Genomic DNA, 13,512 nt, shown 5'->3' on the forward strand with positions numbered 1-13,512 from the left:
TGGTATACCACAGGTGCACTGGTTTGATAAAGGAAGACAAATTCAGGGTAATACGATAAAACAAAATACATTTTTTTTTTAATCCTTCTTTTCACGAAGGTCCTTGTATGGAGATGGAGCTCTTGGAGAATGCGCAACCTGGACACCTGCCCAGGGCAGGCCCTGCTAGGAGACAGCAAGAGCTGCAGGGGGTGGAGCCTGTGACTCGGCATCAAAGGACTCAGGTTGGAATTGCAGCGCTGCTCTTTCTTGTGTGACTCTGAGCCTATATCCTCCACAGCGAGATGGAGATAGTTGTAAAGCCTGCACAGGCTTGTGGGGAAGGTAAACTGAGATCATGCGCAGAATGGCTTACCACAAGATTTAGCACAAAAGTTGCTCAAATGTTTACTTCCTTGGACCATCTCTCTCTAGCTGGACGTGAGGATTACGTGGGATGATATATGTGAAAACAAATGTTGGTTATAATTAGAAATGGGCAACAGGGACCCGGAATCTGTGTCAAGGCAGCACGTCTGTGTGTAAGATGGTGGTGGCAGGAGCTTTTGCACGGCCTCTCCATTTCCAGCACAGGGATGCTAGCCCTCAAATGCTACGATATTTTTTTAGCTTCCTTCTGAGCTCCCCTGACCTTCTGGCAGTTCCCAGATCTAGCGAGCTTCTTAGAATGCTTCTGGAAATGCAGAGGAGCACAGGAAAGGGGCAGGCCTATGGGCAAGGAACTACAGGTCGCAGCTCCTGACACTCAAGCAATACTTCTGGGCTGCACCCAGAGGCTCAGCAAGGCCTGGCCTGCGCACTCTGACCTTCCCTCCCTTCTTTTATACTCCAGCCACCCTGGCCTTTCTTCTGTCAAGAAGAAACACGTCAAGCTGAGTCTTAGTCAAGGTGTATTCCTGCTCCTTCCTTTGCCCTTGGTTCCCTCCTCCTAGAACATTCTGACCCAGATCTCCACAAGCCTGGCTCCCCCTCATCACCTAAGTCTCAGCTAAGCTACCTGCTGCAAGGAAGGCCTCTCCTGACCCCCACAGCTAAAGCATCCACCCCTCAACCCCTGCTCACTCTCTGTCCCATCGTGCTATTTTATTTTCTTTACAGCACTTGTCATCATCTGAAATTGTCTTATCTGTGTGTAGGTTATTTGATACCCCACAGAAGCAAGAGCTCGCCTAATGTGTCCAAACTGCACATTCAAGAAATACTTGTTAAATGAATGAACGAGTGAAATCCTTCATGGCGTCTTCATAGCCGAATGGATAGCTTCCTCCTGGGTGATCCATGGCAGTTTATTTACTCCTGTATGCAGCACTCTTCCTGGTTGTGGTGGTTCAGTACATCAGTGGTCTCCAACGAACATCAGCCCCTTTGTGGTCCCTCAAGTGTAAATTCCGGGATTGGCCATGTGACTTGCTTTGGCCAATGGTACGGTAGCAAGTGTGCTGGGCACAGAGCCTTGGTAAGTACTTGAATGCTGGGGTCTGTCCTCTTGGGACACTGTCTCTTAAGGTCTTGAGTTACTCTGTAAAGAGGTCCAGCTACCATGATGAAGAGAAGAGACCACACAGAGGGACAAGTGAGCCCAGCCAGCCCCCTTTTCCAGCCATTCCAGCTGAAGCCCTAGAAATGTGAGAGAAGACGCTCTCTTCACTCACCTTCCACCACAGGAGATACCAGGTAGGGCGGAAGAACCACCCAGCTGAGCCCAGCCCAGAGGGCAGAGCCAGGAGAAATATGAAATCACTTTAAAAATAAGTTTGACTTGCTTACTTCAGCAGTAAGTAGCTGAAACACCAGCTTACCTTCCATTATGAATGGTCATGTGTGAGTCTGTGACCCAGAGCCCAAGGCAAAGAGCTGCAACATAGTTCCCTTTGTCTTTCACACTTTGCCCGGCATCCCACACAAATTAGAGTCAATAGTTCATTCAGAAGTTTATTGAACTTCTCTCCAAGCTAGTCTCTGCACTACTTGTGTGTGTGATGGAGAGGGTGCCAGTCATTTTCTCCGTGATCTTTAAGGTCATCCCAGAGGTGTCAGTAGGGCCGTTTCCCGGCTTGTCCTTGGTCACAGAGCTTGTGAAGGGCTGCAGCAGCTGGGCCAGCAAGGGTGAGCTTCCTGCAGACTTTACAGCTGGGTCACTGCCCTCTGCCTGGGCCTTACGTCCTGCACTCTTTCCCTCAGCAATAATTGCTCTCTGGGAGAGAGATAGGTCTGCCTAAACTTGAAGTTCATTCATGTCTTAAAAAACAAGAAACAAACCCTACTCTATACTGCCCCAAACCTATGTTTAATTAGAAAGTCTTATTTCTTCCTTTCTTTTTCCCTCTTGGACGAATTAAATAAATCCAAAGTGATGACACAGTTTATCTCAGGTAGATTAGAAGCTACGATTGGTGATTTGAAAGTTAAAAAATTAATTTTACAGTTAAAAATAAATACATTAAAAAAATTTAAGGGAGGAAGTGGGGGTTCTTTTATCCCCAAACTTTTTATTAAAAAAGTCGAATATGCAGACTTAAAAGATCCAACAATTGTCATTAAGTTGACATATTCACTTTATATGTGAATGTGTGTGTGTGTGTTTTCCTCAAAGATTTGGAGGAAACTTCGATTCTCCAACCACCACAGCATCATCACACCTAAAAAAAGTAACCTCATGAGACAGAGTCTTCAAACACAGGGCTTGGGGGAAAGAGATAACACCTTTGTCTTCACTTCTTACCTGGGAGCACAGGCTAGTTGGCCAGGGTGCTGGGCCAAGTGTGGGAGGAGGGAACGAGAGGGCTTTCTGATCCTCAAAGGCCGGGCAAAGGCGTGGGCTTGGCGCCCTTCAAAGTTGTGTTTAAAACCATTTATGGGAGAGCCCCAGCTCCTGGATTCTGAGCCCGCCTGAGTAACTGCCTTTGCGTTAGCAAGCTCCGGGCTAGCTCACCCATCAGCAGTGTGGAAATGGCATGAAAGATAGAACTGAGTGGGTCTCTGAGAGACGAAACAAACTGTAGCCACAAGTCAAGCACATGCGGGAAACAGAAAAGATTCAGTGCAGACAATTTCTGCTGTGAATGAACCCAGGTCTTCCCAGGGGGGCGACCTGGGTGGGGACAGTTGGACTGAGGAAGGACATGAGGCTCAGGCAGGAGGAAATTCCTGGCTGTGTTAACTGAGTATGGAATGTGCTGGAGGAGCACCTCGCTCGTCCACCTCTGCCAGCTCGGGGGGGGGGGGGGTGCCACAGGGGAGGCTTCCTGGCCTGGAAGGTTTTTGCAGAAGCCCTCTGTGCCTTCTCTGCAGCCCTATCTCCGTTCCTCCACCCCTCTGGCTCCATCTCCCTCACAGACTTGTTTTTCTTTATCTGAGTCCCTAAACGTCCTCATCCCTGTAACGCAGAGGCGATATCTGCTTGCAGGGCAGTTCTCAGGCAGGGCCACACGGGGTGGGGTGGGGTGGGTGACCATGGCTGGCACATTGTCAGGCACCTTAGAACAGGCCCTAAGTAAATGGTGTCTGAGTCATTTCCTGGGGAACCCCCGCCTTGCTCACGGCTGGGTCCAGCCAATGGGAGATACCAGTGGGGGCTGGGCAGGCAGGAGGAGGGAGAAACCAGGGTTCTTCTCCCCTTCTCCCTGGCAGGGGGTGGAGTGGGAGCTGACCCTCCTCTGTCGTGCTGGCACCTGCCGACAGCTCACCCTCTGTGCCCCAGTGCCCAGCAGGCAGCCCCACACCTGAGTCAGCCTCTGGGCTCAGGCAACACCACCCCTTGTCCTGGGGCAGCAGAGGTCTCCCTGTTGCTGCTGCTGGTTTCTGGGTTCCCTGCCTCCTGCGTGGCTTCCCAGCTCTTCAATCACCTGGGAGACCAACTCCTTGTATTAAATTCTGTCAGTTTGAAATACCTACAGTGGTATCAGTTTTCCTGGCTGGACCCTGGCTGGTACACATGGTAAGTGTTCAGATCAAGTATGCAGTAAAGGGATAACTCAGCAGGCTTGGGTAGCCCAAACCCCGCACATTCCATGGAAAGCACTGCCCTTGACTGGCTCCTGGGAGCTAACCTGTAGACTCTTGGAATATCCTGCCTGGTAAGAGTGCCTTTGTGTACCTGGAGTCTGGGGCCACGCCAGACAGCTAATGCTAACAATGCGATTTATGGTGAATGCTTATTTTTATTTGCCTGGGACCTTGGGCCACACTGTTTTAGTTCGACGTGGTTGGGGGGTTGGTAGTGGAGACCGAATACCTGTGGTCAGTCATGGGGTTGCTCCCTGCCTACGAGACTGGCCCTCCAAAATATCCCCGAACTCTGAGGCTCAGATGAGCTTCCCTGGCTGGCCACATTTTGTGCACATTGTCACACATGGTCGCTGGGAAAACTAAGTGCTGTCTGCAGGTCTCCTCTGGGTGAGGACAGCCAGACGCTCTCACTTGGTCACTCCTGGACCCTGCTCTGTATATTTTTTCCTTTGCTGATTTTATAAATTTATTTATTTATTTATTTATTCCTGGCTGCATTGGGTCTTCGTCACTGCGCGCGGGCTTTCTCTACTTGCGGCGAGTGGGGGTTACTTTTCATTGCGGTGCACAGGCTTCTTGCTGCAGTGGCTTCTCTTGCTGCGGAGCATGGGCTCTAGGCATGCTCCATACGTCAACAGGCATCTACTGAACTCTTCGACTAAGTGACCACTCGCTAGCCAGGGAGTGACCAGAGTGGGTTCGTGTGGGTGAGGCCACTCTAGCTGCAGAGTGAGGGAGGACCAGGAGTGAAACAGGGCGACTGCAGAAGCCCAGAGAGACAGGCTGGCGTGTGGACCAGGGGGGCTCAGTAGTTGCGGTGCATAGGCTTAGTTGCTCCGCCACACATGGGATCTTCCTGGACCAGGGCTCGAACCCGTGTTCCCTGCATTGACAGGCGAATTCTTAACCACTAGGGCGCCACTTCCAAAGTCCCTCCTTTGCTGATTTTAATCTCTATTCTTCTGCTATAATGAACTGTAACCACGAGTTTAACATTTTTTCTGAGTTGTATGAGTCCTCCTAGCAAATCACTGAAGCTGAGGGTGGTCCTGGAGACCCCCAACACGCTAATTAAACAGGAAACTTTGCTCTTCCCAGAGACAAAATGTCTAGGGTCCCCAGAACTTAAGTAACTTAACTGAACTGGATGCAGGTTCCACTAGACTCCAAAGGCCTGGACCCCGTCACCACACACCATGTACTGCCTCTGGCAAGGACGGAGCAGGGGGTGAGGAATGTGGAAGCAGGAAGGCCACTTGACTGAGGAGCTGAAATAGGGACGGCTGAGGCCCCTCCTGACTCCAACAACTCATAAATCCATACGCCAATAGGCATCTGTTGAACTCTTCGACTAAGCGACAATTTGCTGGCCAGGGAGTGACTGGAGAAGGTTCGTGTAGGTGAGGCCACTGGAGCTGTAAAGTGAGGGAGGACCAGGAGGGAACCAGGGCGGAGGCGACTGCAGAAGCCCAGAGAGACAGGCTGGCGCGTGGACCGGGGGTGGCAGTGGGGAGAGAGAGGCAGGGTGGATTCAAGCCACCAAGGGAAATGGCTGTTGGGCCTCTCCACTGGGAATCCCCCCACTTCCCCAAACTGGTGGCGTCCTGGCTTCAGCACTGCGGTAGGTGATACAGGATAATTAGAGTGAGAAACACAGCATCCTCTGGTCCCTTCCTTCCCCTTGCTTCACCCACACACCAGCAAATCATATCACGTCTACTTCTGAAATCGATCTGCAAGGGCCTTCTTTTCTCTCTCTCCACCTCCACCACCAAAGTCCAGACTGGCGCCCCCTTTGCCTCTGCACCACCTGCTCCGTCCCGGGATGCCTGCCTGGCTACTTCCTTCTCATCCCTCTGGCTTCGTGCAAAATGTGGCTCCACAGAGAAGCTTTCCCTGCCCACCCAGGGAGAGGAGGCCACGCTGTCCTCTCCTACAGCCTCCTCTTTTGTTCTCACTTACAACTTTTCTCACTTTCTCCGACAATCACAGCTAGGACTTGTTGAGCATATACTGTGTGCCAGACACTGCTCGAAGCATATTACTTCATGTTAGTTCACTTGGTCCTCATTTACCCAATTCCATTTTAAATTAACTTTACAACTAAGGAAACAAGTTTAAAACTACTGCCTCAACAAGCCTGCGGGCACGAGGAGGGCAGGGAGCCTGCCTGTCCAGGTTATTGCTGATCCAGAAGCTGGGAACACAGCCTGGTCCATATGCAGGAACTCTGGATGTATTTGCTGGAGACACAGAGAAGCATGCGGATGGACTGGATGTGGAGACGGGGGAAGGAAGGTGTTGAGGATGGATCTCGGTCTCTGGGTGAGGCAACTGGGTGGTACCGTTGACAGAGGTGCGGAGGTCTGCCGGGTGAGCCGCTGTGCAAACCCTGTGCAAAGCCCTCTCTGAATGTGGGCTGGACCTGATTACTTGATTCTACCAAGTAGGACATGACAAAAGTGATGTGATGTCACATCTGTAGTTAGATTACAAAAAATTCTGACTTCCATCTCACTAGTAGACTCGTTCTATTGCCCTCCTGGTTTGCACACTCTAAGGAAGTGAGCCAACATGTGGAGAGGACCGCATGGCAAGGGGCCGAGGGCAGCGTCTGGCCCAAGCCATTGAACGACAGAGGCCCTCGGGCCAGTGGCACACAAGGAACTGAATCCTGCCAACAGTCACGCAATTTTGGAAGACCTTTCCCCAGCCTTCAGATGAGACCCCAGCCCCTGTGCAGCCTCGTGAGAGAGCCTGAAGCAGAGGACCCGGCTGAGCTGGGCCCAGATTCCTAGCCGCACAAACTGTGAGATAAGAAATGGATGGTTTTTTATTTTTTATTGTGGCGAAAAGCACGTAGCATAAAATTTACCATCTTAGCCATTTGAAGTGTCCTGTTCCGTACTGTTAACTACATGCATGTCGCCCCAGGGCTGAACTTCCTGGGGGTTGCCAAGTCACGGGCCCTTTACAAGCTGCACCAGGGTCACCCTCCAGGGGAATGCCAGTACCAGGTCCCTGCACATGAAATGTGTCCCCGCCTTAGTCACACAGTGTGACTTGTGTACACTCCACGATACCGTGCGTGTGTCTTTTAGCTGTTCATGCAAAGGCAGACTTGCTCTGGGGCCTTTCTGACTACAAAATCCGCAGAACCACGTACAACCCAAGGTTGGTGGGCCCCGTGGGGTGGGTGTAGGGCTCGGAGGTCTCATCACAGGCACTCCCTGTTGGTTTATCGAGCTGTCACTATTCTGTCACTGTCCTCCAGTCTGCTGGCGGGTGGAGATGTGCTCAACCCTTTCTATTTACTGTCACCAGCTCCTGGTGAGTCACTAATAGACAATCCGGCCCTGCCACCCCTCCTGGAGGGTGAGAGCCTGCAGAGGACTGCTTCTCCTCCTACTTTGCAGCGACAGGAAAACTGTCTCTGGGGAACCTTGAAGCTTTGTTGCAGGCCTCTCAGGCTTACAGCCACACAGCCAGAGAAGAGCAGGATGGGTGTTAATTTTGTTGCTTGGGAACTGAGAAGCCACAAGAAGCTGAGCTGCCTGACACTCCCAGGCCGGGGCTCTTTCATCACACAAAAAGAACACCATGCATTTGCGTGCGGACACTGATTTGACTGCAGATGTTATGTTTTTCTCCTCAGTCAACCAGCAGTGATCAACATGAAGGAATGTCTTATTGCAGAAAACGAATAAACATGGGATCGCTCAGAGCAGGGCTGGAGTCTGGGCTCTGTCATTCATTCATCCCACTGCTATTTACTGACCAATTATTATGTGCCAGATGTCAGGAATATGCCAGACAAGGAGCTGCCTTAGCAGCTGAAGGTGGAGAGATGACAGTAAACAAGTGTGATGGTTAACTTTATGTGTCAACTTGACTGGGCCACGGGGCACCCAGATATCTGGTCAAACATTACCCTGGGTGTTTCTGTGAGGGTGTTTTTGGATGAGATTACGTTTAAACCACTAGACTGAGTAAAGCCAACTGCCCTCCCCAACGTGGGTGGGCCTCACCCAAACAGCTGAGGGCCTGAGTAAAACAAACAAACAAAAAAACTGAATGAGAGGGAACTAAACCTGCCTAACGGCCTTTCAAACTAAGATATCAGCTTTTTTCCTGCCTTTGGACTCAAATTGAAACATCAGCTCTTCCTGAGTCTGGAGCCTGCCAGTCCTCACACAGAAACCACTACTCAGCTCTCCTACTCTTCAGCCCTTTGGACTCAGACCACAACTTAATCATTGGCTCTCCTGGGGCCCCACATTGCTGACTCACCCTGCAGGTCTCGGGACCTGCCCACTCCCATAACTGCATGAGCCAATTCCTTACAGCAAATCTCAACCTCTCTGTCTCTCTGCCTCTATATATACCCACACACAAACATACACATCCTATTATTTCTATCTTTTTGGAGAATCTTGAATAATACGACAGGCCAACAAATGATCAATTCGGACAGTGATAAACTGCCATGAAGGAAGTAAAGCAAGACCGTGGAAAAGAGAGGGGGTGGTACTTCAGCCACAGAAGTCAGGAATGCCTCTCTGAGCAGGTGGCCTTTCAGCTGACAACAGCAGGAGAGCAACAGGCACATAAAAGCTGTGGGGGACTGGCTGGGCAGAGGCCTTGTCCACAGGGCAGGGTCACAGAGAGCTGGAGGAACAGGAAGAATCCCAGAGAGGCTGGAGGGAACCATGGCAGGAGAGTGAGGCAGGATGCAGGGTGTTAGGGCCTCACAGGCCACGGGGAGGAGTCTGGATTTTATTCCCAGTGTGAGGGGAATCCTCTGGAAGCTTTTCTACTTTTTTGGGGGGGGGAGGACCGCACCTCACAGCACGCAGGATCTTCGTTCCCTGACCAGGGATTGAACCCATGCCCCCCACAGTGGAAGCACGGAGTCTTAACCATCGGACCACCAGGGAGGTCCTGGAAGCTTTTAAGAAGTTGTTAACCCTCTGGCTGCTTTGTGTCCCTAGCTTGCTGTGTGATCTTGAGCAAATGAATGTGCCTCTCTGAGCTTCAGTTTCCTGGTGTTGTGACGATCAAATGAGATAACGTAAGAGAATGAGTTAGCGTCCCATGTGGCGCAAAGAAGCGGCTGTGGAAATGTCAGTTTCTTTTGCTGCTTGTTCAACGGGGGCACTGATTGGTAAATGCTGACACTAGAACTAGCTGGGGAAGTAAAACTGACATGAACTTTCTGGAAACAGGGGCAAAATGTATACCAGAGATGTTTATCACAATGTCGTTTACCCGTGGAGAAACTGGAAACAGCTAAATGCCCGAGAGGAAGACGCTTTGGTGCATTAAAGCTAGAGGCGTGGGGACTTCCCTAGTGGTCCAATGGTAAAGAATCCACCTTGCAATGCAGGAGACACAGGGTCGATCCCTGGTCAGGGAACTAAGATCCCACGTGCCTCAGGGCAACTAAGCCCATGCGCCACAACTACTGAGCTCAGGTGCCTCAACGAGAGAGCCTGCGTGCCACAAACTACAAAGCCCACGCGTTCTGGAACCCCTGCACCACAACTACAGAGCCCACACGCCCTGAAGCCTGCACGCCACAACTAGAGAAGAGAAAACCCGCACGTCACAACTAGAGAGAAGCCCACGCACCACAACTAAGACCCGATGCAGCCAAGAATAAATAAAATTTAAAAATAATAAATACATCTTAAAAAAAAAAAACTTGTAGTCAGACAGACTTGGGTTCAAACTTTGGCTCTTCCGCTGCCTCCCCCGGGCAACTTTTGTCAAATCATCAAATTCTGTCAGCTTCAGTGAACTTGGAAAATGGAGACTGTGAGAATTAAATTAGAGAGCTTGTGCAGCGCATAAACACAGTACCTGGCACCTGTCAGAGACACTGGGGGAAATGCAAGTACCAAGGTTACATTTATTTTTTTTAATTTATTTATTTTTTATTTTATTTATTTTTGGCTGTGTTGGGTCTTCGTTGCTGTGCGCGGGCTTTCTCTAGTTGCAGTGAGGGGGGGCTACTCCTCGTTGTAGTGTGTGGGCTTCTCATTGCAGCGGCTTCTCCTGCTGCGGAGCACGGGCTCAAGGCGCACAGGCTTCAGTAGTTGTGGCATGCGGGCTCAGTAGTTGTGGCTCGCGGGCTCAGTAGCTGTGGCGCATGGGCTTAGTTGTTCTGCAGCACGTCGGATCTTCCCGGACCAGGGCTCAAACCCGTGTCCCCTGCATTGGCAGGTGGATTCTTAACCACTGCGCCGCCAGGGAAGCCTGATTTAATTCAATTCTAATTAAAATCCCATGGTTTGTCTATGGAACAAGCAGAGGCAAGACATGCTCTGAGAATAAGATGGAAGGACTCGCCTTCCTAGATACTAACATCAATGCTTATCCTGACTATGATGATTAACGCAGTACGGAATTGACACAGGGATAGACAGACTGACAATGATACAGAATAGGAAGCCCAGAAACAGACCCACAGAGATGGCCCTTGATAGATAACATACAAACAGCATATAAATGGAAGTTTGACAGGGGGCAAAAATGGCATTGCAAATCAGTGTGGAAAGAAAGGATTATTCAATAAAATGTGTTAGGCAATTGATTATCCAAATGGAAAAAAAATGAAATGGACTCCTTACCTCACACCATACAAAAAAAAAATTATGATGAAGTCAGAACTTAAATGTGAAAGGCAAATTTAAAATCTTTGGAAGATAACATAAAACTGTGCTGTTCGATACAGCTCAATATAAAAAAACCAAACAACTCAATCAAAATATGGGCAGAAGACCTAAATAGAAAATTCTACAAAGAAGATACCCAGATGGCCAACAGGCACATGAAAAGATGTTCAACATTGCTAATCGTTAGAGAAATGCAAATCAAAACCACAGTGAGGTATCACCTCACACCAGTCAGAATGGCCATCATCAAAAAGTTTACAAATAATAAATGCTGGAGAGGATGTGGAGAAAAAGGAACTCTCCTACAGTGTGGGTGGGAATGTAAATTGGTGCAGCCACTATAGAGAACAGTATGCAGGTTCCTTTAAAAAAAAAACACGAAAAATAGAACTACCATATGATCCAGCAATACCCCTCCTGAGGGGTATATCAGGAAAAGACGAGAACTCTAATTCAAAAAGATACTTGTGGGTCTTCCCTGGTGGCGCAATGGTTAAGAATCCGCCTGCCAATGCAGGGGACACGGGTTCAAGCCCTGGTCCGGGAAGATCCCACATGCAGAGCAACTAAGGCCGTGCGCCACAACTAGTGAGCCTGCACTCTACAGCCCGAGAGCCACAACTACTGAGCCCACACACCGTGACTACTGAAGCCCACACGCCTACAGCCCATGCCCTGCAGCAAGAGAAGCCACTGCAATGAGAAGCCCACTAGAATGGCTATAATCAAAAAGTCAATAAATGTTACCGAGGATGTGGAGAAATTGGAAACTTTAATACACTGCTAGTGGGAAAATAAAGTGGGGCAGATGCTTTGGAAACCAGGCAGTTTTGCAAAAAGTTAAACAGAGTTATCATATGACCAGCATTTCTACTCTTATATGCTCCAGAGAAATGAAAACATGTGTCACACAAAAGCTTGTACACAAGTATTCACAGCAGCATTATTCACAAGAGTCAAAAAGTGGAAACAGCCCAAGTGTCCATTAACTGATGAATGTTAAATAAACAAAATGTGTGTGTGTGTATATATATATATTCATAAATGCAGTATAATTCAGCAATAAAAGAGAATGAAATACTGATTGATGCTGTGACATGAACCTTGAAAACACTATGCTAAGTGAAAGAAGCAGACACACAAAAGGCCACATTGTATGACTCTATTTACATGAAATACCCAGAACAGACAAATCCACAGAGACAGAAAGTAGATCAATGGCTGGGGCGGGGAGTGAGGGATGGTGAATGACTAGTAATGGAGACAGATTTCTTTGGGGTAATGAGAATGTTCTGGAAGTAGTGGTGATGCACGCTCAACTGTTTGAATATACTAAGAACCACTGAAGTGTACACTTATAAAAGGGTGAATTTTAAGGTATGTGGATTATATCTCAATTTTTCAAAACGAGTAATGTTAATAAAAAAAATACCACAAGCAGGATATCGATATTGGTACAACCTACTAATCTTATTCAGATTCCCTAATTTCTCCGGTACTTTCAGTATCCTGTGTTTCTACAAAGGACTCAGCAATTATCATGAAGAATGTATATTAAAGGGACTTCCCTGGTGGTCCAGTGGGTAAGACTCCACACTCCCAGGGCAGGGGGCCCCGGTTCCAAAATAAATAAATAATAACTAAAAATTTTTTTTAAAAAGGAATGAAGTACTGATACATGCTGTAATATGGATGAACCCTGCAAATATTTTTTAAAAAAAGAATGTATATTACAGTTAAAAAATAATAAAAACCCTACAATTACATGTTAGCTTATACAGAAAGCTGGACTCACAACCCACAATTCTCATTATAAAAATGAGGTATTATAAAAATTGCCCTTGGTATATAGTTCTATAGAATTAATATCATAATATAAAAGGATATTTATCTCAACACACTTTATCTGTACTTCACGGTCTTAACACAACAACGAAAAACTCTGGGGTTCTTTTCTGGCTTTTAACCATGAGGCATACTTATTTCACCTTAATTATGAACACTTTTACACCCTGCTTTTCCCCTTTAACGTCTCATTTCGTTTAAGAAGTTTGGATACTGCCTCCCAAGTCCTCAGAAATATCCCTTTAGAAGGGTGTGGAATGTTTCATCCGATGGATGCACCACAATGCCCTTAATCATCCCCTTACTGCTGGGCATTTAGGGTGTTTCCAATTATCTTGCTGCAAACTGCTGCAGTGAGCAACTTGATTTTCTTCCTTTGGATGATTTCCTCCGGATAAGGAAGGGGTGGGGTTACTGGTTAAATATTTTGCACATCTTTCTGGCTCTTGACAATTTCACGTTGGCGCAAGACCCCCGCCCCCCCTCCCCCGCGGCCCCCGCGGCCCCCGGGTCCCGGGCCCCAGCTTCTGCAAAGCAGGACTGCAGAGGCGGGCGCCTGTGCGTCCGGGGTCCCGGCGCGTTGCGGTCCAAGCCCCCCGCCCCTTGGGCACCGCCCGCGCCCCGGCTCACCTGGACTCCTCCCCTCGGGCCAGGGGACTCCGTCTCGGTGTCGCGCAAGTCCTCACCTTGGCCTCGGGGTGTCTTCCCAGGTCCGTGGAGGTAACCCTGGGCGACGTCCGTCTCTCCTTCGCGTCCTTTCCCTACCCCAGCGCCAGGCGGCGCATCCAGTAGGTGCTCGATAAATACCCACAGATTTCAAGAGCAAGTTGACGTTGCCGCGCCGACCTTTGACTCTAGTCAGATCCCTGGAAGTTAGCCAAGTACCAAGCAGTTCGCACCAGGAGCGTAGGTGAGGGGGGTGGGCAGAGTTGAACTGTAGAAGCCTATTCATGCAACAATTGTCTGAGCACCTACTGTATGT

The 13,512-nt window shown here is 48.9% G+C and overlaps 1 protein-coding gene across 1 annotated transcript in view; it reads right to left on the reverse strand.

Annotated features, from left to right (window-relative positions):
- The window catches only part of CNBP (CCHC-type zinc finger nucleic acid binding protein), a 50,122-nt gene extending 36,719 nt beyond the window's left edge, over positions 1 to 13,403 (reverse strand). Inside the window, exon 1 of the mRNA XM_029242961.1 lies at positions 13,161 to 13,403. The gene's annotated coding sequence lies outside the window, so the exon portion shown is untranslated. The remainder of the gene's footprint in view (positions 1 to 13,160) is intronic.
- Between the last annotated feature and the right edge of the window lie 109 nt (positions 13,404 to 13,512).

The sequence above is a fragment of the Monodon monoceros genome, unplaced genomic scaffold (assembly GCF_005190385.1).
Source record: "Monodon monoceros isolate NGI ecotype Baffin Bay Population unplaced genomic scaffold, NGI_Narwhal_1 Super_Scaffold_3, whole genome shotgun sequence".
NCBI classification, from domain to species: domain Eukaryota; kingdom Metazoa; phylum Chordata; class Mammalia; order Artiodactyla; family Monodontidae; genus Monodon; species Monodon monoceros.